The sequence below is a fragment of the Pristiophorus japonicus genome, chromosome 20 (genome assembly GCF_044704955.1).
Source record: "Pristiophorus japonicus isolate sPriJap1 chromosome 20, sPriJap1.hap1, whole genome shotgun sequence".
Classification (NCBI taxonomy): Eukaryota; Metazoa; Chordata; class Chondrichthyes; family Pristiophoridae; genus Pristiophorus; species Pristiophorus japonicus.
Genome location: NC_091996.1, coordinates 12,677,134 through 12,704,881, shown reverse-complemented (window position 1 = coordinate 12,704,881; position 27,748 = coordinate 12,677,134). Strand labels below are relative to the sequence as shown.

Here is a 27,748-nt window from a genome sequence, read left to right as displayed (position 1 = left end):
ACCGGGTAAGGACAGCAGATTTTGTTCCCGAAAGGACGTTAGTGGACCAGATGGGTTTTTATGATAATTCAGTAGTTTCATGGTCATACTCGCTTTTTTTAATTCCAGATTTATTTAATAAATTGAATTTAAATTCTGCAGCTGCTGTGGTGGGATTTGAACTCATGTCCACAGATCATTTGTCCAGGTCTCTAGATTACTAGTCTAGTGACATAACCACTATGCTGCTGTACTCGATGCAGTTGTGCACAGACCATATATTGTCTTTGCTTTTCCTTCCTTTTGGCCTTGTCCATTGCTGCTCCCCCCCAACCCTACCCCACCGCCCATGCATACAGCCTTACCAAAGACTGCAATTTTTGCAGTATTTCTACAGTCACAGATGTAGCCATGTCCTTTTAAGTGGCTGCATCCTGTGATTCCCTCCCTTTCAACATTGTCATTCATGCTCCTTGTACAAAGCACTAGTGGCACAGTAGTCGCGCTCTCAGCGCTGAGTGAGAGGGTCATGACCCACTCCAGAGACTTGAGCACACAATCTAGGCTGACACCTCAGTACAGGTACTGAGGGAGTGCTGCACTGTCGGACGTGCTGTGCATGCTGGTGCTCATCCCCCACACGAGCAGTAGTCCTCACCCCATGAGTCCACCCTCTATTGATGAGAATTTTAAAGTTGAGGCATTGGTGGTCCGGAAGCCAATGTAGGCCAGCGAGAACAGGTGTGACGAGTGCGCTGGATTTGGTGACGAAATGGATCTTGGCGGCAGAACTTTAAATGAGCTGAGGTTCGGGGAGGGTAGTCCAGGAGATCGTTGGAATAATTGAGTCTGGAGGTGGCAAAGGCATGGATGAGAGTTTCAGATGGTAGGGGTTGAGGCAGAGGCGGTGTTACAGAGATGGAAGCAGCTGATGAAGAGGATATGGAGGTCAGAGGTTATGCGCGAGGTCAAATAATGGAGGTGGGAGGGAATGTACAAGAGGCCGTGTTAAATCAATTGCGGGGGGAGGGGGGATTGCAGCACTGGAGGCAACTAAAATGCAGTGGTCAGGAACAAAAAAAAGCCTTTATAACTAGAAGGCTAGAATATAAAGGGGACAAAGTTTTGTTGCAGCCACACAAAGCCCTGGTTAGACCTCATTCGGAGTACAATTTTTATTGGTAGTCTGCCATATCCAACAAAGACTTTGATGTGCTAATCATCAATGGCATGTGTCTTCAAGTGGCCAATTCTGGATGCACATAGTCCCTTGCACGTCGGACAAGGGAAGTTCGATGTGCCTGATGCTGACAGTACTGCCACCTGATGTCGTCCATCTCTAGTGTCCCGCAGGCGTTGACATCGGCTTTCTTCGAAGGTCTGGCAAGCAGTCCTCGTGAGGGTTCGCCACTGGATTTTATTAGCTGCTGTATTCTCGAGGTCCTTTGGTCGGATGCCACAGTACTGGAGGTTAGCCTTGATGCAATCTTTGTCGCACTTGCGGGGGCGCCCCTGGTGTCTTCGACCTTCACAGAGCTCGCCGTGAAGAAGCTGACGAGGGATCCTTGACTCATCCATGCGGATGACATGTCCAGCCCACCGGAACTGGGCTCGCTTGATCATCACCTCAATGCTAGTTGATTGCGCTCTCTCCAGAACCTCAAAGTTTGACACCCGGTCTTGCCAGCGTATGTGGAGTATAGATCTGAGACTGCGCATATGGAAAGCTTCCAGCTTTTTGATGTGACGCCTTGTCGAGGAAATATTTAGCTTAAATTAACTCAGGCGGAGACTTTCAGAAGTGCACTTCGAGAGAATTTATTTTAAAAAGCAAGATATATCTCGAAGAGCCTGCTTGGACCGTACCAAGGCAAAACTCTGTCGTACAAGCAAATTGCACTTATCTTTATACAGAAATTGAATACAGAAATAGAAAAAGAATCTTATTCATTAGTCCCGCGAGTACAAAGGTCGTCTCGGGAGGTACACACTCTATCTGTCCTTGCATAGTTTCTCTCTGTTCACAGTCTGATAAGCAAAGGCAAAAGGAGACTCCCTTTTAATACCAGATGGTCACCTAATTGCATCTCTAAGTTTCAAGGCTAAAAAGCGTGGCTATTTTTCTAGTCTTATTATTTCTTTAAGCATAGCAAAAAACAGAATTTAACCCTTCCCTCTAAATTAAGCCAGGTATTCATAGATTCTTTCTTCCACATGCCTGTAGAGTGTCCAGGTCTCACATCCATAAAGGAGAGATGAGAGAACGACTGCTCTATACACCAACAGTTTAGTTGACAGTCGGATGTGGTGGTGACTTAACACCTTAGTGCTCAAGCGACCAAGTGCCTGGCTGGCTTTACAGATTCCTCGTCCAAGGACCCGTCACTTGATATGGTGCTGCCAAGGTACTTGAAGCTGTCCACTGACTTTAGTTGTATACTGCCGATGAAGACTGTGGGAGCAGGTGCTGTGGTGCCAGGGACAGGCTGATAGAGAACCTTGATTTTACTAAGGCTGATGGTTAGGCCAAACAATTCTGTTGCCTCAGCAAATTTGCTGACTATGAATTGTAGGTCACTCTCCTTGTGTGCCCTAAGGGCGCAGTTGTCAGCAAAGAGTGCCTCTAGGATGAGTCGTTTTCCGTACTTTGGTCTTTGCAGCAAGGCGGCGGAGGTCGAACAGCGAACCATCTAATCGATATTTCAGGTAGACCCCAAATTACAACTCTTTTGTGGCATAGTTCAAGACGCAGGTAAAGAATAGGTTGAACAGAACTGGAGCGAGTACACAACCTTGTTTCACTCCATTTGAGATGGCAAATGGGGCCATGGTTGTGCGGTCTGAGAGCACTTCACCTGTCATATTGTCATGAAACAACTCGATGATGTGGACAAACTTCCTTGGGCACCCAGGTTTCGTCAAGATTGACCACAGCGCTGCTCTGTTGACAGTATCAAAGGCCTTGGTGAGGTCAAATGCATTGCACCACGGTTTCCAGCCTTTTGCTGCACGTTCACCCAGATTAACAGGTGGAACTCATTCAAAAATAATTCTTTCAGCAAAATATTTCCTGGGTTAACAGTTGCAAACATACCGGAGTACAGTTAAGCTCTGGCATATTTGCAACTGTTAACCCAGTAAATATTTTGCTGAAAGAATTATTTTTGAATGAGTTCCACCTGTTAATCTGGGTGAACGTGCAGCAAAAGGCTGGAAACCGTGGTGCAATGCATGTGGGTGCCTCTCTGCTAATGTTCCACCTCTGTCAATCAATAATATCTTGGGTAAAGATGCTGCAAAAGGCCTGGAAACAGTGGAAATGCATGTGGATGCCTCTCTGTGCTGATCACTTGGCGATGCATGTAGGTGACTGTTTGTGCTGATGTTCCATCTGTGTCAATCAATAACATCCTGGGAAAAGGAGCTCCAAACAGCCTGGCAACATAGTGTGCCAACGCACTTGGCAACGCACGCCTCCACCAATGTCTGTGCTGACGCGTGCGCGCACGGAGCGCGCTGCCGCAATTCGTGCGCGCCCCGGAGCACGGGCAGAAGCGCGGCCACGGTGGCGCGCGGGGAAAGCGGGCTGTGCGTCCTGCGCGCTGCTGGCTGTGACCGTGGGGACCCCGCTCGCTCCCTGCAGCAGAATGGAAACAGTCAGCAGGAGAATGGATACATCCAATGTAACCAGCCCGGGCCCCACCGATACATTGTGGCTCGCCTGACGGGGGAGCGCAGCCGGGCCGCTGTTCGCAACCGGGCATGAGCAGAGCAGGTAATCGTGCCCCACTCCGATACTCGCAAACTGCGACTAACGGCGTCTGCACCGGGGGTGCTGTTCGAAATGAGGAGAGGGAGTGTTTACTGTTCTAGACGGGGAGAGGGAGTGTTTAATGTTCTAGATGGGGAGAGGGAGTGTTTAATGTTCTAGATGGGGAGGGGGAGTGTTTACTGTTCTAGATGGGGAGGGGGAGTGTTTAATGTTCTAGATAGGGAGGGGGAGTGTTTACTGTTCTAGATGGGGAGGGGGAGTGTTTACTGTTCTAGATGGGGAGGGGGAGTGTTTACTGTTCTAGATGGGGAGGGGGAGTGTTTAATGTTCTAGACGGGGAGGGGGAGTGTTTAATGTTCTAGATGGGGAGGGGGAGTGTTTACTGTTCTAGATGGAGAGGGGGAGTGTTTAATGTTCTAGACGGGGAGGGGGAGTGTTTAATGTTCCAGATGGGGAGGGGGAGTGTTTACTGTTCTAGATGGGGAGGGGGAGTGTTTACTGTTCTAGACGGGGAGGGGGAGTGTTTACTGTTCTAGATGGGGAGGGGGAGTGTTTAATGTTCTAGATGGGGAGAGGGCGTGTTTAATGTTCTAGATGTGGAGGGGGAGTGTTTACTGTTCTAGACGGGGAGGGGGAGTGTTTAATCTTCTAGATAGGGAGGTGGAGTGTTTACAGTTCTAGATGGGGAGGGAGCGGTGTTTACAGTTCTAGATGGGGGACGGTGTTCATTGATCTAGATGGGGAGGGGAGTGTGTTTACTGTTCTAGATGGGGAGGGGAGTGTTTACTGTTCTAGATGTGGAGGGGGAGTGTTTACTGTTCTAGATGTGAAGGGGGAGTGTTTACTGTTCTAGATGGGGAGGGGGAGTGTTTAATGTTCTAGATGGGGAGGGGGAGTGTTTACTGTTCTAGATGGGGAGGGGGAGTGTTTAATGTTCTAGATGTGGAGGGGGAGTGTTTACTGTTCTAGACGGGGAGGGGGAGTGTTTAATCTTCTAGATGTGGAGGGGGAGTGTTTACTGTTCTAGATGGGGAGGGGAGTGTTTACTGTTCTAGATGTGGAGGGGGAGTGTTTACTGTTCTAGATGGGGAGGGGAGCGTGTTTGCTGTTCTAGATGGGGAGGGGGGAGTGTTTAATGTTCTAGATGAGGAGGGGGAGTGTTTACTGTTCTAGACGGGGAGGGGGAGTGTTTAATCTTCTAGATGTGGAGGGGGAGTGTTTACTGTTCTAGATGGGGAGGGGAGTGTGTTTGCTGTTCTAGATGGGGAGGGGGGAGTGTTTAATGTTCTAGACGGGGAGGGGGAGTGTTTACTGTTCTAGATGGGGAGGGGGAGTGTTTACTGTTCTAGATGGGAAGGAGGGAGTGTTTATTGTTCTAGATGGGGAGGGGGAGTGTTTAATCTTCTAGATGGGGGGTGTTTACTGTTCTAGATGGGGGATGGTGTTCATTGATCTAGATGGGGAGGGGAGCGTCTTTACTGTTCTAGATGGGGAAGGGGGAGTGTTTACTGTTCTAGATGTGGGGGGAAAGTGTTTGCTGTTCTAGATGGAGAGAAGGAGTGTTTAATCTTCTAGATGGGGAGGGGGGAGTGTTTACTGTTCTAGGTGGGGAGGCGGAGTGTTTACTGTTCTATATGGTGGGGGTGTCTGTTTACTGTTCTAGGTTGGGGGCGGTGTTTACTGTTCTAGATGGGGAGGGGAGCGTGTTTGCTGTTCTAGATGGGGAGGGGGGAGTGTTTACTGTTCTAGATGGGGAGGGGGAGTGTTTACTGTTCTAAATGGGGAGGGGCAGTGTTTAATCTTCTAGATGGGGAGGAGGGGGAGTGTTTACTGTTCTAGATGGGGAGGGGGAGTGTTTACTGTTCTAGATGGTGGGGGTGTCTATTTACTGTTCTAGGTTGGGGGCGGTGTTTACTGTTCTAGATGGGATGGATGGGGAGAGTGTTTACTGTTTTAGATGGGGAGGGGTGTGTTTACTGTTCTAGATGGGGTGGGGGAGTGTTTACTGTTCTAGATGGGGAGGGGGGATGTTTACTGTTCTAGATGGGGAGGGGGGCGAGTTTACTGTTCTAGATGGGGAGGGGGATGTTTACTGTTCTCGATGGGGAGGGGGGAGTGTTTACTGTTCTAGATGGGGAGGGGGGATGTTTACTATTCTAGATGGGGAGGGGGAGTGTTTACTGTTCTAGATGGGGAGGGGGGAATGTTTACTGTTCTAGATGGGGAGGGGGGAATGTTTACTGTTCTAGATGGGGAGGGGGGAATGTTTACTGTTCTAGATGGGGAGGGGGGAATGTTTACTGTTCTAGATGGGGTGGGGGGATGTTTACTGTTCGAGATGGGGAGGGAGGGTGTTTACTGTTCTAGATAGGGAGGGGGGTTGTTTACTGCTCTATATGGGGAGGGAGCAGTTCATACTGTTCCATTGTGCCAGGCAGTGGCTCAGTGGGTAGCACCTTCGCCTCTGAGTCTGAAGGTTGTGGTTTCAAGTCCTGCTCCAGAGTCTGAAGGTTGTGGTTTCAAGTCCTGCTCCAGAGACTTGAGCTCAAAAATCCAGGCTGGTGCTCCAGTGCAGTGCTGATGGAGTGCTGCACTGTTGGAGCTGCCTTCTTCAGATGAGAAGTTAAATGATTCCCACCTCCCCTCTCAAGTGAACACAAAAGATTGCACACCAATATTTTGAAGAAGAGCAGGGGAGTTATCCCCAGTGTCCTGACCAATATCAACACCTAAAAACAGACCATCTGGTCATTATCACATTGCTGTTTGTGGGATCTTGCTGTGTGCAAATTGGCTGCCCCGTTTCCTACATTACAACAGTGACTACATTCCAAAAAGTACTTAATTGGCTATAAAGCACTTTGGGACATCCTGAGGTCGTGAAAGGCACTATATGAATGCAGGTCCTTTTAGATGGCATGGGGTTAGTTTTTACTGAGTTGCATTTTTAATGTTTGTTGTTCATAAGCGCCCCCCCCCCCCACCCACCATTGCCTACAGCAGCAGAATATTCCTGAACATCTATGGGGTGGTGGTTACATTTCCAAAGTGATGATGGTGCAAGAGGTGATAATGAGAGAAAGTAGAGAAATAAAAGAAGTGTCCCGAGGATGTGTGAACAGAAGAGCCGAGGGAGGAGGGAATTATAGAAACATCGGGCAAAGCGGAGAAGGCTCCCATGGCCCAGGACTGTGGAGGGAGAAAATTGAATGAGGGGGTAAGGTATTTTTTTGAAATAAAAACATAATGTTGGAGGGATTAGAGTATAATAGTAAAGACATCTTACTGCAATTATACAGAGCATTGGTGAGGCCACACCTGGAGTATTGTGTACAGTTCTAGTCTCCTTATCTAAAGAAAGACACACTTGCCTCAGCGGGAGTGCAACGAAGATTCACCAGACTAGTTCCTGGGATGAGGGGATTGCCCTATGAGGAGAAATTGAGTAGACGGGGTCTATAGTTCCTACAGTTTAGAAGAATGAGAGGTGATCCAATTGAAACACATAAAATTCTTAAGGGGCTTGACCGGGTTAATGCTGAGATATTTCCCTCTGGCTGGGCAGTCTAGAACCAGGGGTCACAGTCTCAGAATAAGGGGTCAGCCATTTAGGACTGAGATGAGGAGAAATTTCTTCACTCAGAGAGTTGTGAATCTTTGGAATTCTCTACCCCAGAGAGCTGTGGAGGCTCAGTCGTTGAGTATATTGAGGTTGATAAATATTTGGGAATTAAGGGATATGGAGATAGTGCAGGAAGGTGGAGTTGAGGTAGAAGATCAGCCATGATCTTGTTGAATAGTGGAGCAGGCTCGAGGGGCCAAATGGCCTACTCCTGCTCCTATTTCTTAGTATTCGAGGTTTATTTCAGATTTCTGGCATCTGCAGTACGTTGGTTTTTGGCATTTATTTGAACTTTGTCGCTGCTAAATAGACAAGCATTATCCAACAAAACGTTTTTGACTTTGCCAGAACTTAGATCATGTGATACAGCCCTGGCTTTTCAACCTAATCCAGATTTATGTGCACATATCCAGGGAACCACTCTGGAAGAATAATTCGGTTGGGATTTATGTTTGTTGCGGGCTTATGTACATGAGGCTTAATTTGGCTTTTGAAATTAAAAAGTCCGGCCACATTTCAGGCATCATCAGGGCTGCAGCACAACACTGCCATTTAAATGTGCCATTTAATACCATGGCTCACTTCAGAGACATCAGTGGCCGACACGTCACAATTGGCATGTTATTAACGACTGCTTTGTTTAACTACATCGATCACATTCGCGAGTGCTATCGCAAGGAGGGGCCACATAGAAGAAACATAGAAATTTACAGCGCAGCAGGAGGCCATTTCGGCCCCTCATGCCGGCCGACAAAGAGCCGCACGGCATAAAGTTGGCAAAATAAATCAAGCTTTGTTTTTATTCCGTGGGGTTCTGGGACTTCATTCGGTGTATTGGGACTAGTATTTCGCAATTCCATCCGTTTATAGTTCGGGCCACTGGTGACTGAATATGTCAAATTCCTTTTTTTATTAATACAAAAGCAAAATACTGCAGATGCTGGAATCTGAAATATAAACAGAAAATGCTGGAAATACTCAGCGTGACGGTCAGGCAGCATCTGTGGAGAGAGAAACAGAGTTAACGTTTCAGGTCGGTGACGAGGTTCTGACGAAGGATTGTCGACCTGAAACGGTAGCTCTGCTTCTCTCCACAGAGACTGCCTGACCCGCTGAGATTACCAGCAGTTTTGTTTTTATTACATGTGTTTTCTGGGATGTTTACCAGTGTTTTGGAGGTCATGTTCTGTGATTCTTCAAATTCTTCTGACAAAAACTCAATATAAGCAGGCTCGAGGGGCTGAATGGCCTACTCCTGTTCCTATGTTCCCAGTTTGTCTACATCATCATCGTCATAGGCAGTCCCTCGAGTCGAGGATGACTTGCTTCCACGTCAACAAGTTCACAGATGTTTCAATGAAGGACCTAAAATTCCAGGTCCCGAACTAAATCTTGAAGGGTGGAAGATGTCTGTGCTTGGATTTTTTTTTACTGTGTGGTGACCGTTGCACACCAGCCACCACACGGGCTCGACAGAGCTCGGTCTTGGTCCAGTAACAAGGATTAACTAAGACGACTGGAGGCCAGCTCTGCTGCGCGGACCTAGTGCGCACAATTATCGCATTGTGGGCTGGCCCGTGCTGCCCCTGGGCCCTCGCCTCTTCTGGGCCCCGAACTCTCGCCTCTCCTGGGCCCCGATCACGTCCCTCTGCAATCTCTCGCTGCTCCTTCGCCCCGACCCCGCCGCTCCTGCAGTACCTGCCCGCGCTCCAATCACCGACCTGGGCCTTGATGACAACACTTTAAAGGTAATTTGTTAACTCTGCAATGATTTGGGGCATCCTCAGGATGTGAACGGCACTATATAAATGCAAGTCTGTCTGTCTGTCTTGATCTTGAGATTTAGAATTACAGAAGCATAGTTGTTGACCTTAGCTCAGCCGGTAGCACTCTCGCCTCTGAGTCAGTGGGTCAGGGGTTCAAACTCCACTCCAGGATTTGAGTACGTCACCTGAGCTGACACTCCCGTGCAGTGCTGAGGGAGCGCTGCACTGAACTGTCCGAGGTGCTGCCTTTCAGAGGCGACATTAAACCAAGATCCCATCTGCTGTCTCTAGTGGATGTAAAAGGTCCCTAGATCTAATTTGAAGCACAGCAGGGAATTTTCACGGTGCCTTGGCTAACATGTATCCCTCAAGCAACATCATTAGAACAGTTTAATTGGCCATTCAGCTACTGCTATTTGTGGGAGCTTGCTGTGCGCAAATTGACTGCCGGATTCCCTACACTACAACAGAGACCACACTTCAAAAATACTTAATTAGCTGTGAAGTACTTTGTGATGTCCTGATGTCGTGAAAGGTACTGTATAAATGCAAGATCCAAAAAAACGATTGATACTCAACATTGATTAACAGAATCTAGATCATCAAAAGCACAGTAATAATTAGCGAGGTCGTGAGGCTTACACTGCGTCCTATGAATCCCAGGGAGAGAGGTCCTGTGGGAAAGAGGACACTAGCAGAGCCTGATCTCCAGTCGTCTTGGATGCCCTTGCCACTGGACCAAGACCTTGCCCCATCAAGCCCGTATGGTAGCCGGTGTGCAATAGTCACCCCACGTTAAAAGAATTCACGCACAGGCATCTTCCACCGTTTCATCAGTCACTTGAAAACTCATTTTTATGTGGAAGCAAGTCATCCTCGACTAAGAAGAAGAAGAAGAAATATAACAATAGCATGGTCTCATTTGGGATCACTTTAGCACAGTATAGCAGATTTACATTCAACTTTCAAGATTGCAGTACTGTACGTGCTTGGCAAGGGTCATTTTTGTAGTCTGTACAACTATGGTAGCGCAGTTGCTTTACAATCACTTGGGTGATGTTATTTCTGAAAACATATTGCTTAAGCCCACTTCTGCAGTGAAACTTGTTTCAGCTATCTTCATCGAGTCATTTTGCAGCTGTGTCTCTACAAGGCCCATTGTCAATCATCTTTTATAAAAGACTGTCAGCCACTTTGCATTTACTTGTATAACGCTTTACTTGAGCTGGGCGTTTCCAATGATCTCTGACGTATCAGAATCCTCAACTTCCAAACAACCATCCTTTTTTAAAAAAAAACATTCTGCGGGCGAAATTGCCCTTTTTTATAGCCTCTGGGGGGCGCTAATGGGGCACAACGAGGTTATTGCCCGGGGCAAAAAGTTGATAGAGCCTCCGGGGGAAATTGCCACAACTATTTTGTATCAGTCTTTACGGTAGAGGATGCAAAATATATCCCAACAGTGGATAATCAAGGGGCTATGGGGAGGGAGGAACTTAACACAATCACTAAGGAGGTGGTACTCAGTAAGATAATGGGCCTAAAGGTGGATAAATCCCTTGAACCTGATGGCTTGCATCCTAGGGTCTTAAGAGAAGTAGCAGCAGGGATAGTGGATGCATTGGTTGTAATTTACCAAAATTCCCTGGATTCTGGGGAGGTCCCAGCAGATTGGAAAACTGCAAATGTAACGCCCCTATTTAAAAAAGGAGGCAGACAAAAAGCAGGAAACTATAGACCAGTTAGCCTAACATCTGTGGTTGGGAAAATGTTGGAGTCCATTATTAAAGAAGCAGTAGCAGGACACTTGGAAAAGCATAATTCAGTCAGGCAGAGTCAGCATGGATTTATGAAGGGGAAGTCATGTTTGACAAATTTGCTGGAATTCTTTGAGGATGTAACGAACAAGGTGAATAAAGGGAAACCAGTGGATGTGGTGTATTTGGACTTCCAGAAGGCATTTGACAAGGTGCCCCATAAAAGGTTACTGCACAAGATAAAAGTTCACGGGGTTGGGGGTAATATATTAGCATGGATAGAGGATTGGCTAACTAACAGAAAACAGAGAGTCGGGATAAATTGGTACATTCTCGCGTTGGCAATCAGTAACTAGTGGGGTGCCGCAGGGATCAGTGCTGGGACCCCAACTATTTACAATCTATATTAACGACTTGGAAGAAGGGACTGAGTGTAATGTAGCCAAGTTTGCTGATGATACAAAGATGGGAGGAAAAGCAATGTGTAAGGAGGACACAAAAACCCTGCAAAAGGACATAGACAGGCTAAGTGAGTGGGCAAACATTTGGCAGATGGAGTATAATGTTGGAAAGTGTGAGGTTATGCACTTTGGCAGAAAAAAAATCAAAGAGCAAGTTATTATTTAAATGGAGAAAAATTGTAAAGTACTGTCGTACAGCAGGACCTGGGGGTTCTGGTGCATGAAACACAAAAGTTTAGTATGCAGGTACAGCAAATAATCAGGAAGGCAAATGGAATCTTCGCCTTTATTGCAAAGGCGATGGAGTATAAAAGCGATGGAAGTCTTGCTAGTTGTATAGGGTATTGGTGAGGTCACACCTGGAATACTGCGTGCAGTTTTGGTTTCCATATTTACGAAAGGATGTACTTGCTTTGGAGGCAGTTCAGAGAAGATTCACTGGGTTGATTCCATAGATGAGGGGGTTGACTTATGGGGAAATGTTGAGTCGGTTGAGCCTCTACTCATTGGAATTCAGAAGAATGAGAGGTGATCCTATCGAGATATATAAGATTATGAGGGGGCTTGACAAGGTGGATGCAGAGAGGATGTTTCTGCTGATAGGGGAGACTAGAACTAGGGGACATAATCTTAGAATAAGGGGCCGCCCATTTAAAACTGAGATGAGGAATTTCTTCTCTGCGGGTTGTAAATCTGTGGAATTTGCTGCCTCAGAGAGCTGTGGAAGCTGGGTCATTGAATAAATTTAAGACAGAGATAGACAGTTTCTTAACTGATAAGGGAATAAGGGGTTATGGGGAGCGGGCAGGGAAATGGACCTGAGTCCATGATCGGATCAGCCATGATTGTATTAAATAGCGGAGCAAGTGCGAGGGGTCATGTGGCCTACTCCTGCTCCTATTTCTTATGTTCTTATAAGAGGCATCAATAATTTGTCGATGGCATTAAAATAATGATTGTCATTTTATATGGAAGAAACTTTCATTTAGATCACACCTTTTGTGAAACATTTTTGAAACATCTCACATATAAGGATTCACTTTGACATGCAGTGTCTGCTGTTTTGTAAGCAGAGCAAGCAGCCACCATTCTGTGCCAATAATGCCCCACGACAACAGTGCGATGTAGGACCAATTCATCAGTTGTTAGTTACATTGCTGAGAGACGAATCATCCAAAGCTCGGCACCTAATCATCCTAACTACCACCAAGTCCCATTCACCCATCGCCCATGTCCTCGCTGACCTGCATTGGCTCCCTGTCTGGCAATGCCTCGATTTCAAAATTCTCATCCCTGTTTTGAAATCCCTCCATTGCCTTTCCCCTTCCCATCTCTGTAACCCACTCCAGCCCTACAACCCTCAGAGATCTCTGCGCTCCTCCAATTCTGGCCCTTTGTGCATTCTCGATTTTCATCGCTCCATCATTGGCCACCGTGCCTTCAGCTGCCTGGGCCTTAAGCTCTGGAACTCCCTGCCTAAACCTCTCTGCCTCTCTACCTCTCTCTCCTTCTTTAAGACGCTCCTTAAAACCTACCTCTTTGACCAAGCGTTTGGTCACCTGTCCTAATAGCTCCTTATGTGGCTCGGTGTCAAATTTTGTTAACACTCCCATGAAGCGCCTTGGGATGTTTTACTATGTTAAAGGTGCTGTATAAATACAAGTTGTGGTTTTTGTTGGCCAGGACACTGGGACATCTCCCTGCTGTTCTTCACATAGTACCATGGGATCATTAGCATATATCTGAACTACTAAAACAGGCAGGCAGTAGTTCCCATGATGATGTCTGCGTGAGGCTAGGGCGATATTAACTCCCAGGCCTCATTTCCATTTGACTGAGGGGCTGAAACTTCAGATCGTGTTAGGAGTCAGACGGCCCGCCCACATGAGGTGCACAGTTTCCAGCACCACTTCCGTGGGGATGCGTCTCTTGAAGTCCGGTTAAACAGCGCCTCGATTTCAAAATTCTCATCCTTGTTTACAAATCCCTCCATGGCCTTGCCCCTCCCTATCTCTGTAATCTCCTCCAGTCCCCCCCCGCCCCCGAGATGTCTGCGCTCCTCAAATTCTGCCCTCTTTAGCATCCCTGATTATAATCGCTCAACCATCGGTGGGCGTGCCTTCAGTTGCTTGGGCCCTAAGCTCCGGAACTCCCTGCCTAAACCTCTCTACCTCCTTTTAAGATGTTCCTTAAAATCCAACTCTTTAACCAAGATTTTGGTCATCTGCCGTAATTGCTTCTTATGTACTTCGGTGTCAAATTTATCTGTTTTGTTTTATAACAATGCTTTGAAGCGCCTTGGGACATTTTACTATGTTAAAGGCGCTATATTAATAAAAGTTTTTGTCGTTGAGGTTGCATTCGCCACTTTCAGTTTTGCTGGAGGAAGATTTCAAAATGATTTGGTGTCACAGATGAGTCGAAGGAGTGCCCCCACGCCCCCATCTCCCTGGTTTTGTGGTACATCCCTGGAGGGACTCGGGCCTCTCTGTATGGCAAGGTTATGCGGTATATGGTGCACCACTATGACGCACATGTGGGAAGCCCGCAGACCTTTCGAGGTACTGGAAGCTCTCATGATCCTGGTGGCCCTCCAGCTTTGAGTATCCCTGTGCTGCTCTGAAATTGTGGGGTTGCTGAGGGTTCTCACCAGCCACTTCCAACGGGGGTATCCCTTGTCCTGTAGCAGCTGTCCTGTGACTGCAGCGGCAATACATAATGTACCATCACAAGGCTTTGACTAATCAACATAAGCTTCGAGATTACTTCACGATTATTCCCCACTGTAATGTATTTTCTTCATGGGTTCTTTGACTAAGAATTCATAGCAACACATTGCCATTAAGAACTAGTTGGTTTATTAGCAAAGGTTTAACAATCACACTACACATTACCAGTTCATCCACCAGACTCACAACTGCATACCTCATCGTGGGTGACCTGGACCCAACTGACTGGGGTTTTATTGAGTCTTGTGAACATCACGTGACTGGCTAAGCCACTCACAATGTAACAGCTCTACAAACCTGTGAGCATGCTCACAGTTGCATACATCACACCATCTACCTTCTGGTTTGTGTGGAGCGAGGAGGCTGGCTGTTTGTGTTCGACCCAAAACATTAATTTTGCTTTCTCTCCACAGATGCTGCCTGACCCACAGAGATTTCCAGCATTTTCTGTTTTTATTCCAGATTCCAGCATCCGCAGTATGCTTTTGTATGGCTGTTTGTGGGCTTTAGCTGGGGTGGAAACTGGTCTGGTCTGGTGAGGAACCGGCTGATGCACACAAAGTCCGGTCAGTTTTTGGGAGCTAGCTACAGCAGTCAGGGTCAGTTCGGGATGGGAGGTAAGTGTTGGGGTCATGGGTCAGGTCAGGTGGAGAGCAAAGTGTTGGGGTCAGGTTGGGTTGAGTTGGGGTCATGGATTGGGTTGGGTTGAGAGGCAAGTGTTGGGGTCATGGGTCAGGTCAGGTGGAGAGTAAAGTGTTGGGGTCATGGGTCAGGTCAGGTGGAGAGTAAAGTGTTGGGGTCATGGGTCAGGTTGGGTTGGGAGGAAAATGTTGGGGTCATGGGTCAAGTTGAGTTGGGAGGCAAGTGTTGGGGTCATGGGTCAGGTTGGGTTGGGAGGCAAGTGTTGGGGTCATGGGTCAGGTTGGGTTGGAAGGCAAGTGTTGGGGTCATGGGTCAGGTTGGGTTGGGAGGCAAGTGTTGGGGTCATGGGTCAGGTTGGGTTGGAAGGCAAGTGTTGGGGTCATGGGTCAGGTTGGGTGGAGAGCAAAATGTTGGGGTCAGGTTATATTGGCTGAACTGTTAGGCTGTTGTGTCGTGATGATCGAAACATGTTTGTTTTCAATCTATTTATAATATTGCTATACAGAGCAGTTCTCCCATGATGTTTAATAATGTAGATAGATGCTCTGCTTTTATCCTCATTGAAGCAGGCCACGTTTTACTATTTATTCCATCACCGCGATCCGATATAAACTTATATATATTTTTTTAAAGTGTGTCAGAAGAATCAATGGGGGAATGAGGAGGAAGATGTTGCAATATCGTCTAACCAGGTTCAGCTTCAAGCAATTCTGGTTTATTATGGCCACAGCACTGAAGCCAGAACTACTGCGAGCACACATTCAGTCATTTAATTTGTATTGAGAATGCCGAAGTCACATGGGCTCCAGGGAGCACAGTAATAGATTGACAAACAGATACAGTATTTGATCATCAGTATTTATAGGATGTCGGGGCCAGCACTCTCTGTGCTCGACCTGTCAGGATTCACATGCAGGGGGAGTTGTTGATCAGTTGTTTCGACGGAACAGCAGATCGGACTGAATCCATTCCGTGTCTGGGATCGACGCTCGCGCCTGGAATGTGGGCTACATTAAAATTGGTTTATCTTCTCTCGCCCGATTAGGATACGAGGAGTCCGGAAATGAGAAAGCTGCTAGATCTGTGTCGCTGACGTTGGAACAAACAAGGGAGCAAGAGGAGACAAGACATTTGTTTTGCATGAATGAGTTCGATCTCGGGAGAGACAAGTAAAAAGAGTTTCCTCAGCGAGGTAAAAGATGCTACCTACCAGTCTGCTATTCTGTGTAAACAGCGAGCTTATGAGGCAATCAGAGTGCCTTGTTTTCTAGTTGGCGTAGGTTCGCATTTAAAAAAAAATAATTGTTTCCTTCCCCCTGCCCCTCAAATACCCGAGCAGTCAGTTGACGGCAACAGGAGGTTCTGGGCTTGAATCCAGAAAGGATTTTCTCAGTCCTTTATCCATCTGAGTAGAATCAAAGGGGAGAAACCATGTCTCAAGGTGTGGAGAGGATACAAGTGACTGAGCACAGTACTTGTCCCCTGGCTCAGTATCTGGCCTGAGACACTCTTGCCTGCTTTAGCAATGGAAAAGGAGATTAGCACGGCACCCAGGCACACAGGTGTCCCATTTGAACTCCCCGCCCCCAACCCCCTCCCCATGCCTGTGAGAATGAGATGTGCAGAGATTTAACGGTTACGTTAGGCCACAGCTTGTGCAATGTGTGCAGTTCTGGTCACCACATTACGGGAAGGATTAGAGAGGGTGCAGAGGAGATTTGCGAGGATATTGCCAGTACTGGAAAACATTAGCTATGAGGAAAGATCGGATAGGCTGGGGTTGTTTTCCTTGGAACAGAGGAGGCTAAGGGGAGATTTCATTGAGGTGCATAGAATTATGAGGAGCCTAGATAGAGTGGATGGAAAGGACCTATTTCTCTTAGCAGAGGGATCAATAACCAGTATGTGGTAGAAAGATTAGAGGGGAGATGAGGAAGAATTTCTTCACCCAGAGGGTGGTGGGGGTCTGGAACTCACTGCCTGAAAGGGTGGTAGAGGCAGAAACCTTCACCACATTTAAAAGGTACTTGGATGTGCACTTAAAGAGCCGTAACCTACAGGGCTACGGACCAAGTGCTGGAAGGTGGGATTAGGCTAGGTAGCTCTTCTTCGACCAGCACGGACACGATGGGTCGAATGGCCTCCTTCGGTGTCGTAATTTTTCTATGAAATAGCGGCAGAGTACTTAACTCGATCGCACTGTACTCTTTATCGGCTCCTGTTTTAACTCACGAGTTTCAGGAGGCATGTGAGGCCGTGGCAGGGTCCGAGGAGTCCCTTTGGATCCCGATGTGATTTTAACCACGGTCCGCACGATTCGCGCTCAGTGGCGATCGCGCCGGAGAAATCTGTCACCCAATGGAACTTGGGCCCGATTTTTAAAAAAACCCAGCAAGGCAAGATATTTTAAACTTTGCCTGGTCTCCTCGTGGATCAGGAGGAGGAGGAGGAGCAGAATTGCTCCTCCGTACCCCACGAGGATAACTTGGGCATCCCCCCCCCCTGCCTCCGGCTCTCATCTCCCTCCCAACCGCGATTCGCGACTTACTTTAGTGCTGGGGACCCTTCCTCGGGTCCTTCGCAGGGGCCTCCTGCCACCTGAAATCCCCCTCCCACCCGCCCGCCCGTCATGGAGTGATTCCGGCCGGGTGTGCGGGGCCGGGATCTCAATTGGAATTTGGTGATGAAAGCCCGGGGGTTAAAATGGCCCAGGTCTCCTGCTGGCACAGCCACGTAAGCTTGTCATTTTCCTCGCATCTCTCCCAACGTCCCCTGCCCCATAAATCGCAGGGGCTTTAGTTCTCTGGATATTGATTCTCAAGCACCCGTGCATTGAAAGACCAACAGAAATCTTTTGAGAATAATGTAACACCATAAGAAATAGGAGCAGGAGTAGGCCATACGGCCCCTCGAGCCTGCTCCGCCATTCAATAATGATCATGGCTGATTTGATCTTGGCCTCAACTGCACTTTCCTGCCCGCTCCCCATAACCCTCGACTCCCCTGTAGTTCAAAAAACTGTCTATCTCCGCCTTGAATATACTCAGTGACTCAGCCTCTGGGGTAGAGAATTCCAACGATTTACGACCCTCTGAGAGAAGAAATTCCTCCTCATCTCTGTCTTAAATGAGCAACCTCTTAATCTGAAACTGTGCCCCCTAGTTCTAGATTCACCCACTTGGGGAAACATCCTCTCAGCATCTACCCTGTCCAGCCCTCTCAGAATCTTGTGTTTCAATAAGATCACCTCTCATTCTTCTAAATTCCAATGAGTATAGGCCCAACCTGCTCTACCTTTCCTCATAAGACAACCCCTTCATCTCAGGAATCAACCTAGTGAACCTTCTCTGAACTGCCTCCAATGCAAGTATATCTCTCCTTAAATGAGGAGACCAAAACTGTACGCAGTACTCTAGGTGTGGTCTCACCAACTTCCTGTATAGTTGTAGCATATTTTATATAATCTATGTATGTGAGCAAATTGTCTAAATTTCACAAACTTGGCAACGCAGCCTCCTTGCCAATCTATTTGGCCCGGTTTTGGAGTAGTGTCCATGGTATTTAAGTGAATCTGGGTCAGAGGAGAATTGGATATGACTGCAGCCTGTCATACCAGAACTGAAATGTATTCAAAGTAACTTTTATCTATGGAAGTTACCATTTCTCTGCAACAAGATAAGCTACTTAAAGTTACGAGATTTGATTTGTTTTTGTACAGCCAGCATCTTGCGTTGCTATTGATTGGCAAAAGCTCTGTTTTATTTCATTTGGACCAGTTTAGTATGCATGAGGAACTTTGCTTCCAAGTCTCACTGAAAAACCTCACCGAAAAGCTTCCTGTTGGCCTATATTTATTCCTCAGTTTCAGCCGTTGCTGAATAGGTAGCACTCTCGTCTCTGAGTCAGAATGTTGTGGGTTCAAGTCCCACTTCAGCACAAAAAAAATCTTAGACTGACACTCCCAGTGCAGTGCTGAATGAGCATTGCACTGTTGGAGGTGCCGTTTTTCGGATGAGACGTTAAATTGAGGCCCCGTCTGCTCTCTCAAGTGGATGTAAAGGATCCCGTGACACTATTTCTAAGAGCAGGGGAATTATCCCCTGCCAATATTTGTCCTGGCCAATATTTATCCCTCAATCAACACAACAAGAACAGATTATCTGATCATGATCACATTGCTGTTTGTGGGAGCTTGCACAAGTTGGCTGCCACTTTTCCTGCATTACAACAGTGACTACACTTCAAAAAGTACTTCATTGGCTGTAAAGCACTTTTACATGCGCTTTGAGACATCCGGTGGTCGTGAAAAGGCGCTATAGAAATCTAAGTCTTTCTTTTGAAAGTCAGTATTGAATCTGCTTCCACAATAGTGACTACATTTCAAAAAAGAGAGTATTTCATTGGCTATAAAGCACTATGGGATGTCCGGTGGTTGCGAAAGGCGCTATACGAATGCAAGTCTTTCTTTTAAGAACATAAGTAATAGGAGCAGGAGTAGGCCATACGGCCCCTCGAGCCTGCTCCGCCATTTAATACGACCATGGCTGATCCGATCATGGACTCGGGTCCACTTCCCTGCCCGCTCCCCATAACCCCTTATTCCCTTATCGGTTAAGAAACTGTCTATCTCTGTCTTAAATTTATTCAATGTCCCAGCTTCCACTACTCTCTAAGGCAGCGAATTCTACAGATTTACAACCCTCAGAAAAGAAATTTGTCATCTCAGTTTTACATGGGCGGCCCCTTATTCTAAGATCATGCCCTCTAGTTCGAGTTTCCCCAATCAGTGGAAACATCCTCTCTGCATCCACCTTGTCAAGCCCCCTCATAATCTTATACGTTTCGATAAGATCACCTCTCATTCTTCTGAATTCCAATGAGTAGAGGTCCAACCTACTCAACCTTTCCTTGTAAGTCAACCCCCTCATCTCCGGAATCAACCCAATGAACCTTCTCTGAACTGCCTCCAAAGCAAGTACATCCTTTCGTAGATCTGGAAACCAAAACTGTATGCAGTATTCCAGGTGTGGCCTCACCAATACCCTGTATAACTGTAGCAAAACTTCTCTGCTTTTATACTCCATCCCCTTTGCAATAAAGGCCAAGAATCGATTGGCCTTCCTGATCACTTGCTGTACCTGCATACTAACCTTTTGTGTTTCATACACAAGTACCCCCATGTCCTGCTGTATTGCAGCACTTTGCAATCTTTCTCCATTTAAATAATAACATGCACTTTGATTTTGTTCTGCAAAAATGCATGACCTCACACTTTTCAACATTATACTCCATCTGCCAAATTTTTGCCCACTCACTTAGCCTGTCTATGTCCTTTTGCAGATAATTTGTGTCCTCCTCACACATTGCTTTTCCTCCCATCTTTGTATCGTCAGCAAACTTGGCTACGTTACACTCAGTCCCTTCTTCCAAGTCGTTAATATAGATTGTAAATAGTTGGGGTTCCAGCACTGATCCCTGCGGCACCCCACTAGTTACAGATTGCCAACCAGGGAATGATCCATTTATCCCGACTCTCTGTTTTCTGTTAGTTAGCTAATCCTCTATCCACGCTAATATATTACCCCCAACCCCGTGAACTTTTATCTTGTGCAGTAATCTTTTGTGTGGCACCTTGTCAAATGCCTTCATGTGTTTTTTTTCTTTTTGTCCCTTTTGCATACCGCTTCGCTGCCTTAGTCCTGGGTACTGATCGCAGACCTGCACTGCAACGTAATAAATTAATTAACGGCCTCTTTTCCCCCTCCAGCCAGATGGCTCAGCCAATTCGTCAAATGACTGCGACACACAGACCACGAAGGTCCTCACTATTTCTGGGCTGGGGAGGGAAATACAACTGTTAGAATACTGTGCTCCGTTCTAGTCTCCATATTATTAACAGAATACAGAGCCACTGGAGAAGTGGCAAAAAAGATTTACTGGAATGATGCCAGGATTGAGAGGTTGTACCGATCAGGAAAGATAGAAAAGGGGCTCTGTTCTTCATAAAAGTGAAGACAGGAGGTGACATTCCTCAGGGCCTCTGTATCCTTTTTATAATATGGAAACCAGTACTGTGAACAGTACTCAAAGTGTGGTTTGTAATGTATTTGTTTCATGGGCTCTTTGCTTAAGAATTCATAGCAACACATTGCCATTGAGAACGAGTTGGTTTATTAACAAAGGTTTAGCAATCACACTACACATTACCAGTTCATTCACTAGGCTCTCAACTGCACACCTCATTGTGGATGACCTAGACCCAACTGACTGGGGTTTTATTGAGTCTTGTGAACATCACGTGACTGGCTAAGCCACTTACAATGCAACAGCTCTACAGCTATTTTGATGTGAACAATTAAATCAAGTGCCCACTGATTAAAGGTGTGTGGGTGGGGGGGGGGGGGGGGGGCGGGAGCACACCAAACACTTTCAAACAAGTGCCCCCTTGTTTTTTTTTTGAGGACACTAAAAACACAAATTATACAAGTGTCCCCTGGCTAAAAGTGGGGGGAGGGGCGGCACTAAAACCGGCACAATAAACAAATTACCTGTGAGCATACGCACACATTACCAAGGTTCTATACAAGTTTAACATAGCTTCACTGCTTTTCAATTCTATCCCCCTAAAAATGAACCTAAGCTTTGTTTGTGTTTTTCATGGTCATATTAATCTGCGTCGCTACTTTTAGTGATTTGTGTATCTGTACCCCCGATCCCTGTGCTCCGCTACGCCATTTAAACACTTATTTGGCCTCTTTATTCTTCCTACCAAAATATACCACCTCTTCCTTTACTATATTGAAGATTATTTGCCAATTTCACTCATTCACTGGGGAAGTCCAGAACCAGGAGACACAGTCTATGGATAAGAGGTAAGCCATTTAGGACTGAGATAAGGAGAAACTTCTTCACTCAGAGAGTTGTTAACCTGTGGAATTCCCTACCGCAGAGAGTTGTTGATTCCAGTTCATTGGATGTATTCAAGAGGGAGTTAGATATGGCCCTTACGGCTAAGAGGATCAAGTGGTATGGAGAGAAAGCAGGAACAGGGTACTGAGGGAATGATCAGCCATGATCTTATTGAATGGTGGTGCAGGCTCGAAGGGCTGAATGGCCTCCTCCTGCACCTATTTTCGATGTTTCTATTTATTAATGCTGTCTTGTATTTTTTTGCAGTCCTCCTCTGTATTAGCTACACCTCCCAATATGACGTTAGCCGCGAATTTTGTAATTGTAATTCCGATTCCCAAGTCCAAATTGTTTATGTAATTGGTGAAGAACAGTGGTCCCAGCACCGATCCCTGTGGAACACCACTTCCCACCTTGTGCCAGTCTGAGTAACTACCTTTGATCCCGACTTTCTGTTTTCTGTTTTGTAGCCAGCTTGCTATCCATTCTGCTGCTTGTCTCCTGACTCCACATGCTCTGACCTTTGTCATGAATCTACCTTACCAAAGGCCCTTTGAACATTCATGTGTGTTACATCTATTGCATTACCCTTATCTACTCTTTCTGTTACTTCCTCAAAGAATTCAACAATGTTGATTAAGCATGACCTCCCCTTTTGATCCCCATTTTAAATAATTCCCACAGCTTTCTACTTTCTTCGTCAGGAAATTTTTCCATTTTAATTTCCCTAGTTCCATTCTCATCCCCTTAAAAATCACCATTTTTCCAATTTATTTATTTGGTCATTATCTTACTTATGTCCTTCTCAGTCTTTATCTTAAACCTTATTATGTTGTGATCGCTATTGCCTAGATGTTCCCCTACGCTCACTTCTCTTATCCCATTCATTTCCCATTACTAGGTCAGCAGCACTCTATCTCTCTTGTTGGGCTTTGTGCATACTGGGTACGAAAGGAGTTCTGTACACACACTGTAAAACTCCATTCCTTGTACCCCTTTCGCTACCTCCTCTTGCCAGTTTATTTGGGGGTGGTTAAAATCTCCCATGATTATTATTCTGTGTCCTTCACTCATTTCACATAGTTGCTTACATAGTTCTGCCTCCGCCTTTTTTCCACTATTAGGTGATCTGTAGTTATAACCCTATTAGCATGATCGATCCTGCTTATCTTTTAATTCAATCCATATGGATTCTGCTTCTAACCTTCTGTTAGTTATGTCTTTTTTTTAAACAGCCATTATGTTATCTTTAGTTAGTACATTACCCCTCCCCTTCTTCCTTCCCTATCCTTTCTGATTATTTTATGACCTGCAATATTTAGTTGCAAGTCCTGTTCTTTATTTAGCCGTGTTTCAGTTATTCCGACTACATCTGGTTCCTTGCTACGGATTATTGCCTCTAGTTGTCCAGTTTTATTTTGGGTGCTGTGTACATTGCTGTTCAGGCAAGTTAATTCATCTTTAATAGTTGTTACTTTTGCTTTATTTTTAAGTCTTTTTATACTTCTATTTTACACGTAGTTGTTATTTTATAGACCAGAATCATCAACTAGGAGATCTAGCTCATTACAATGGGAAAACGTAAAGAGATAGGGGTCAAAATTTCGTACCGCAGTTTTCGAGGCGGTGTCACCGCCCGAGAGCTGATTTTACCGCCGGGCGTTAGGTGCAGGCTCCAACTGACAAATTCACTTTTTACGCCCAAAGATGAGAGAGCCGCGCTAAAAAGTGGCGCTGCACACTCGCCCTCAAGCGGGAGCTCAGGAGGCCGGCTGAATTTCGCATCGGGAGGCTGCCGCCATGCTGGCTGGGAAACGGGAAGAAAAGCGAAGAAAGAAAAAACCCTCAAACTTCTCCGACCCGCACACACAAACTTCCCCGCTGTTACAGCTAATGAAGAAAATGAAGAAATAAATAAAGAAAAAAACTTACCTTGCTCTCTGGCCGATTGCGCCCGAGTTCCGCTGTTCACGCACCACTTTTTCCCAGGCTGTAAGAACGCCTGCCGGGAAGGCCGACGTTCAAACTAAATATCGCGACAGAGGCGCCAAGGAGGCGTCGCACGCTGGGTGACATCACCACGCGGGGGCCGTTAGCCGGCGCGGCGTTGGCTCTTGGCGCCTCTGCCAAAGAGCCGACTGAATTTCTGCGCAGGCGCGGACGCCGCTTACCCTCGAAGGTCAGCCTTTGCCGCCCTTTAGTCGCCTCCCGCCTGCGGTAACGGGTGGCGGTAGAAACGGAATTTCGACCCCGTAGAAAGAGGTACACTGTCTCTTTAAGAACCACATTAGTAATCCCAGGGCAGCCCTGTTGCTGCCAGACTCGCCTCCCCCGCTCCGTCTTCTCCTTTGTTCGTTGTGTGCGAGTATTGCCTCTGAAATGAAAGTGCAGCTCCTTTATTCTGTGAAAACTCACTTGTTCATTATTTCATTTTTTTCTCAGCTCAAAATAATGAACTCACGACAAAGGTTGTATTGAGTCGAGAATTGGGGCAGCACAGTGCAGTCACACACGAGCATGTTCACACACGTACGCGCAAACACGCACTCACACACGCATGATCACACATCCGATCACACACGTGATCACGCAGTTAAATCAATGCAGCTCTGCAAATCCAGCCTTTTGTGCCAGATAGAATTATTAACAGCAATTGTGAATAGTACATAGTGGTGTTGTCTCATTCTAAACTGACCCCGAGTGAGTATCAAAGTGGGGACTTTTACGAAGGTGGGTAAGCCACATATATACAGGTTGAACCTCCCTGATCCAGGACTCCCTTATCCGGCACCACCCCTCGTCCGGCAACTATTCCCGGCCGCATGCACAGGACTCAGACATGAACAAATTGAAGTCCTTCCTCGCTGCGGACTCTCGCAATCGCTGGCCTGTCCCCGCGATCCACCGCAACCTGCCCCCCCCCACCATGATCTCTCTGCCGCACTGGCAGCCCCAAACCAGCCAGCCCCGATATCCCCTTGCTCAGTACCTCTACCATCCAGGTTAACATGACCACCCCTTGTCCGGAAAAATCCCTTATCGGGCACAGGCCAGATCCTGAGGATGCCGGATAAGAAAGATTCAACCTGTATATGTATATATATAAATCCAACTTTATTTTTCTAAATCGAGCCTTGTTTGGTGAATTTTTTGATTATTAAGGCAAAGAGATAACAATGCTGATGAATGGAACATATCTCCATGCTGGACACATTTTCAGCATTAGGGTGTGAATATAAGAACATAAGAAATAGGAGCAGGAGTAGGCCATTTGGTCCCTCAAGCCTGCTCACCATTCAATAACATCATGGCTGATCTGATCTTGGGAAATACTACTGTTAGAATACTGTGCTCAGTTCTAGTCTCCATATTATTAACAGTGTCATGTTTGTAACTACAATGTATTACTGTATACACTCAACTCAGATGCACACCTTGACCACAGGGGGTGAACCTGTGGGAGACAATCCTTACCTGATCACACAGGTATATAAAGGGAGGTCCCACGGAGGGTCTGGAGTTCTGTAATAAAGAGTTACGGTCACAGAGTGGCCTTGTCCCTGGAATGTGCCTCGTGTAGTTTCATGCTGTAGAGTAAGGACTTTACATTGGCGACGAGAAACGGGAATTCACGACCCACGAGAATGACCAGCGGTAGCACAGAGGAACGGTACTGTGTTGGGGAAGACTGGGACGATTTTGTCGAGAGGCTTCGGCAAAGCTTTGTTACTAAAGACTGGTTGGGGGATGCAGCGGCCTACAAGCGACGGGCTCATCTCCTGACCAGCTGCGGACCCAAGATTTATGCGCTCATGAAGGACTTACTGGCACCCGAAAAGCCGTCGGACAAAACCTTTGAAGAGCTTAGCAAATTAATCGGGGAGCACCTCAAACCGGCAAGCAGCATACACATGGCTCGACACAGATTCTACACCCACCAACGTCGTGAAGGACAGAGCATACAAAGCTTTTACCGATATATAAAACGGAAAAGAGTGACTAAAGTAAATGTTGGTCTCTTAGAAGATGAGAAGGGGGATTTAATAATGGGAAATGTGGAAATGGCTGAGACCTGAAACAATTATTTTGCTTCGGTCTTCACAGTGGAAGACACAAAAACCATGCCAAAAATTGCTGTTCACGGGAATGTGGGAAGGGAGGACCTTGAGACAATCACTATCACTAGGGGTGTAGTGCTGGACAGGCTAATGGGACTCAAGGTAGACAAGTCCCCTGGTCCTGATGAAATGCATCCCAGGGTATTAAAAGAGATGGCAGAAGTTATAGCAGATGCATTCGTTATAATCTACCAAAATTCTCTGGACTCTGGGGAGGTACCAGCGGATTGGAAAGCAGCTAATGTAACGCCTCTGTTTAAAAAGGGGGGCAGACAAAAGGCAGGTAACTATAGGCCGGTTAGTTTAACATCTGTAGTGGGGAAAATGCTTGAAGCTATCATTAAGGAAGAAATAGCGGAACATCTAGATAGGAATAGTGCAATCAAGCAGACACAACATGGATTCTTGAAGGGGAAATCATGTTTAACTAATTTACGGGAATTTTTTGAGGATATAACGAGCATGGTGGATAGAGGTGTACCGATGGATGTGGCGTATTTAGATTTCCAAAAGGCATTCGATAAGGTGCCACACAAAAGGTTACTGCAGAAGATAAAGGTACGCGGAGTCAGAGGAAATGTATTAGCATGGATCGAGAATTGGCTAGCTAACAGAAAGCAGAGAGTCGGGATAAATGCGTCCTTTTCGGGTTGGAATTCGGTGGTTAGTCGTGTGCCACAGGGATTAGTGCTGGGACCACAACTGTTTACAATTTACATAGATGACCTGGAAGAGGGGACAGAGTGTAGAGTAACAAAATTTGCAGATGACACAAAGATTAGTGGGAAAGTGGGTTGTGTAGAGGACAGAGAGGCTGCCAAGAGATTTAGATAGGTTAAGCGAATGGGCTAAGGTTTGGCAGATGGAATACAATGTTGGAAAATGTGAGGTTATCCACCTTGGAAAAAAAAAAGTAAAGGGGAATATTATTTGAATGGGGAGAAATTACAACATGCTGCGGTGCAGAGGGACCTGGGGGTCATGAATCCCAAAAAGTTAGTTTGCAGGTGCAGCAGGTAATCAGGAAGGCGAATGGAATGTTGGCCTTCATTGCGAGAGGGATGGAGTACAAAAGCAGGGAGGTCCTGCTGCAACTGTATAGGGTATTGGTGAGGCCGCACCTGGAGTACTGCATGTAGTTTTGGTCACCTTTCTTCAGGAAGGATATACTAGCTTTGGAGGGGGTACAGAGACGATTCACTAGGCTGATTCTGGAGATGAGGGGGTTACCTTCTGATGATCGATTGAGTAGACTGGGTCTTTACTCGTTGGAGTTCAGAAGGATGAGGGGTGATCTTATAGAAACATTTAAAATAATGAAAGGGATAGACAAGATAGAGGCAGAGAGGTTGTTTCCACTGGTTGGGGAGACTAGAACTAGGGGGCACAGCCTCAAAATGCAGGAGAGCCAATTTAAAACCGAGTTGAGAAGGAATTTCTTCTCCCAGTGGGTTGTGAATCTGTGGAATTCTCTGCCCAAGGAAGCAGTTGAGGCTAGCTCATTGAATGCATTCAAATCACAGATGGATAGATTTTTAACCAATAAGGGAATTAAGGGTTACGGGGAGCGGGCGGGTAAGTGGAGCTGAGTCCACGGCCAGATCAGTCATGATCTTGATGAATGGCGGAGCAGGCTCGAGGGGCTAGATGGCCTACTCCTGTTCCTAATTCTTATGTTCTTATGTAAGTCAGGAGTGTGATGGAATACTCTCCACTTGTCTGGCTGAGTGCAGCTCCACCAACAATCAAGAAGCGATACACCATGCAGGACAAAGCAGCCCGGTTGATTGGCACCCCATCCACCACCTTCAACATTCATTCCCTCCACCACTGGCGCACCATGGCTGCAGTGTGTACCATCTATAAGATGCTCTGCAGCAACCCACAAAGGCTTCTTCGGCAGCATCTCCCAAGCCCACAAACTCAACCACCTGGAAGGACAAGGGTAGCAGGCGCATGGGAGCACCATCACCTGCAAGTTCCCCTCCAAGTC

General features: G+C 46.5%; 1 protein-coding gene across 3 annotated transcripts in view; it reads left to right on the top strand.

Moving 5' to 3' along the window:
• The first annotated feature begins 3,522 nt into the window (after positions 1-3,522).
• The window catches only part of LOC139232872 (alpha-N-acetylgalactosaminide alpha-2,6-sialyltransferase 6-like), a 58,130-nt gene continuing 33,904 nt past the window's right edge, over positions 3,523-27,748 (top strand). For all 3 annotated transcript variants that reach the window (XM_070863363.1, XM_070863361.1, XM_070863362.1), the window contains exons 1-2: positions 3,523-3,754; positions 15,774-15,920. The gene's annotated coding sequence lies outside the window, so the exon portion shown is untranslated. The remainder of the gene's footprint in view (positions 3,755-15,773; positions 15,921-27,748) is intronic.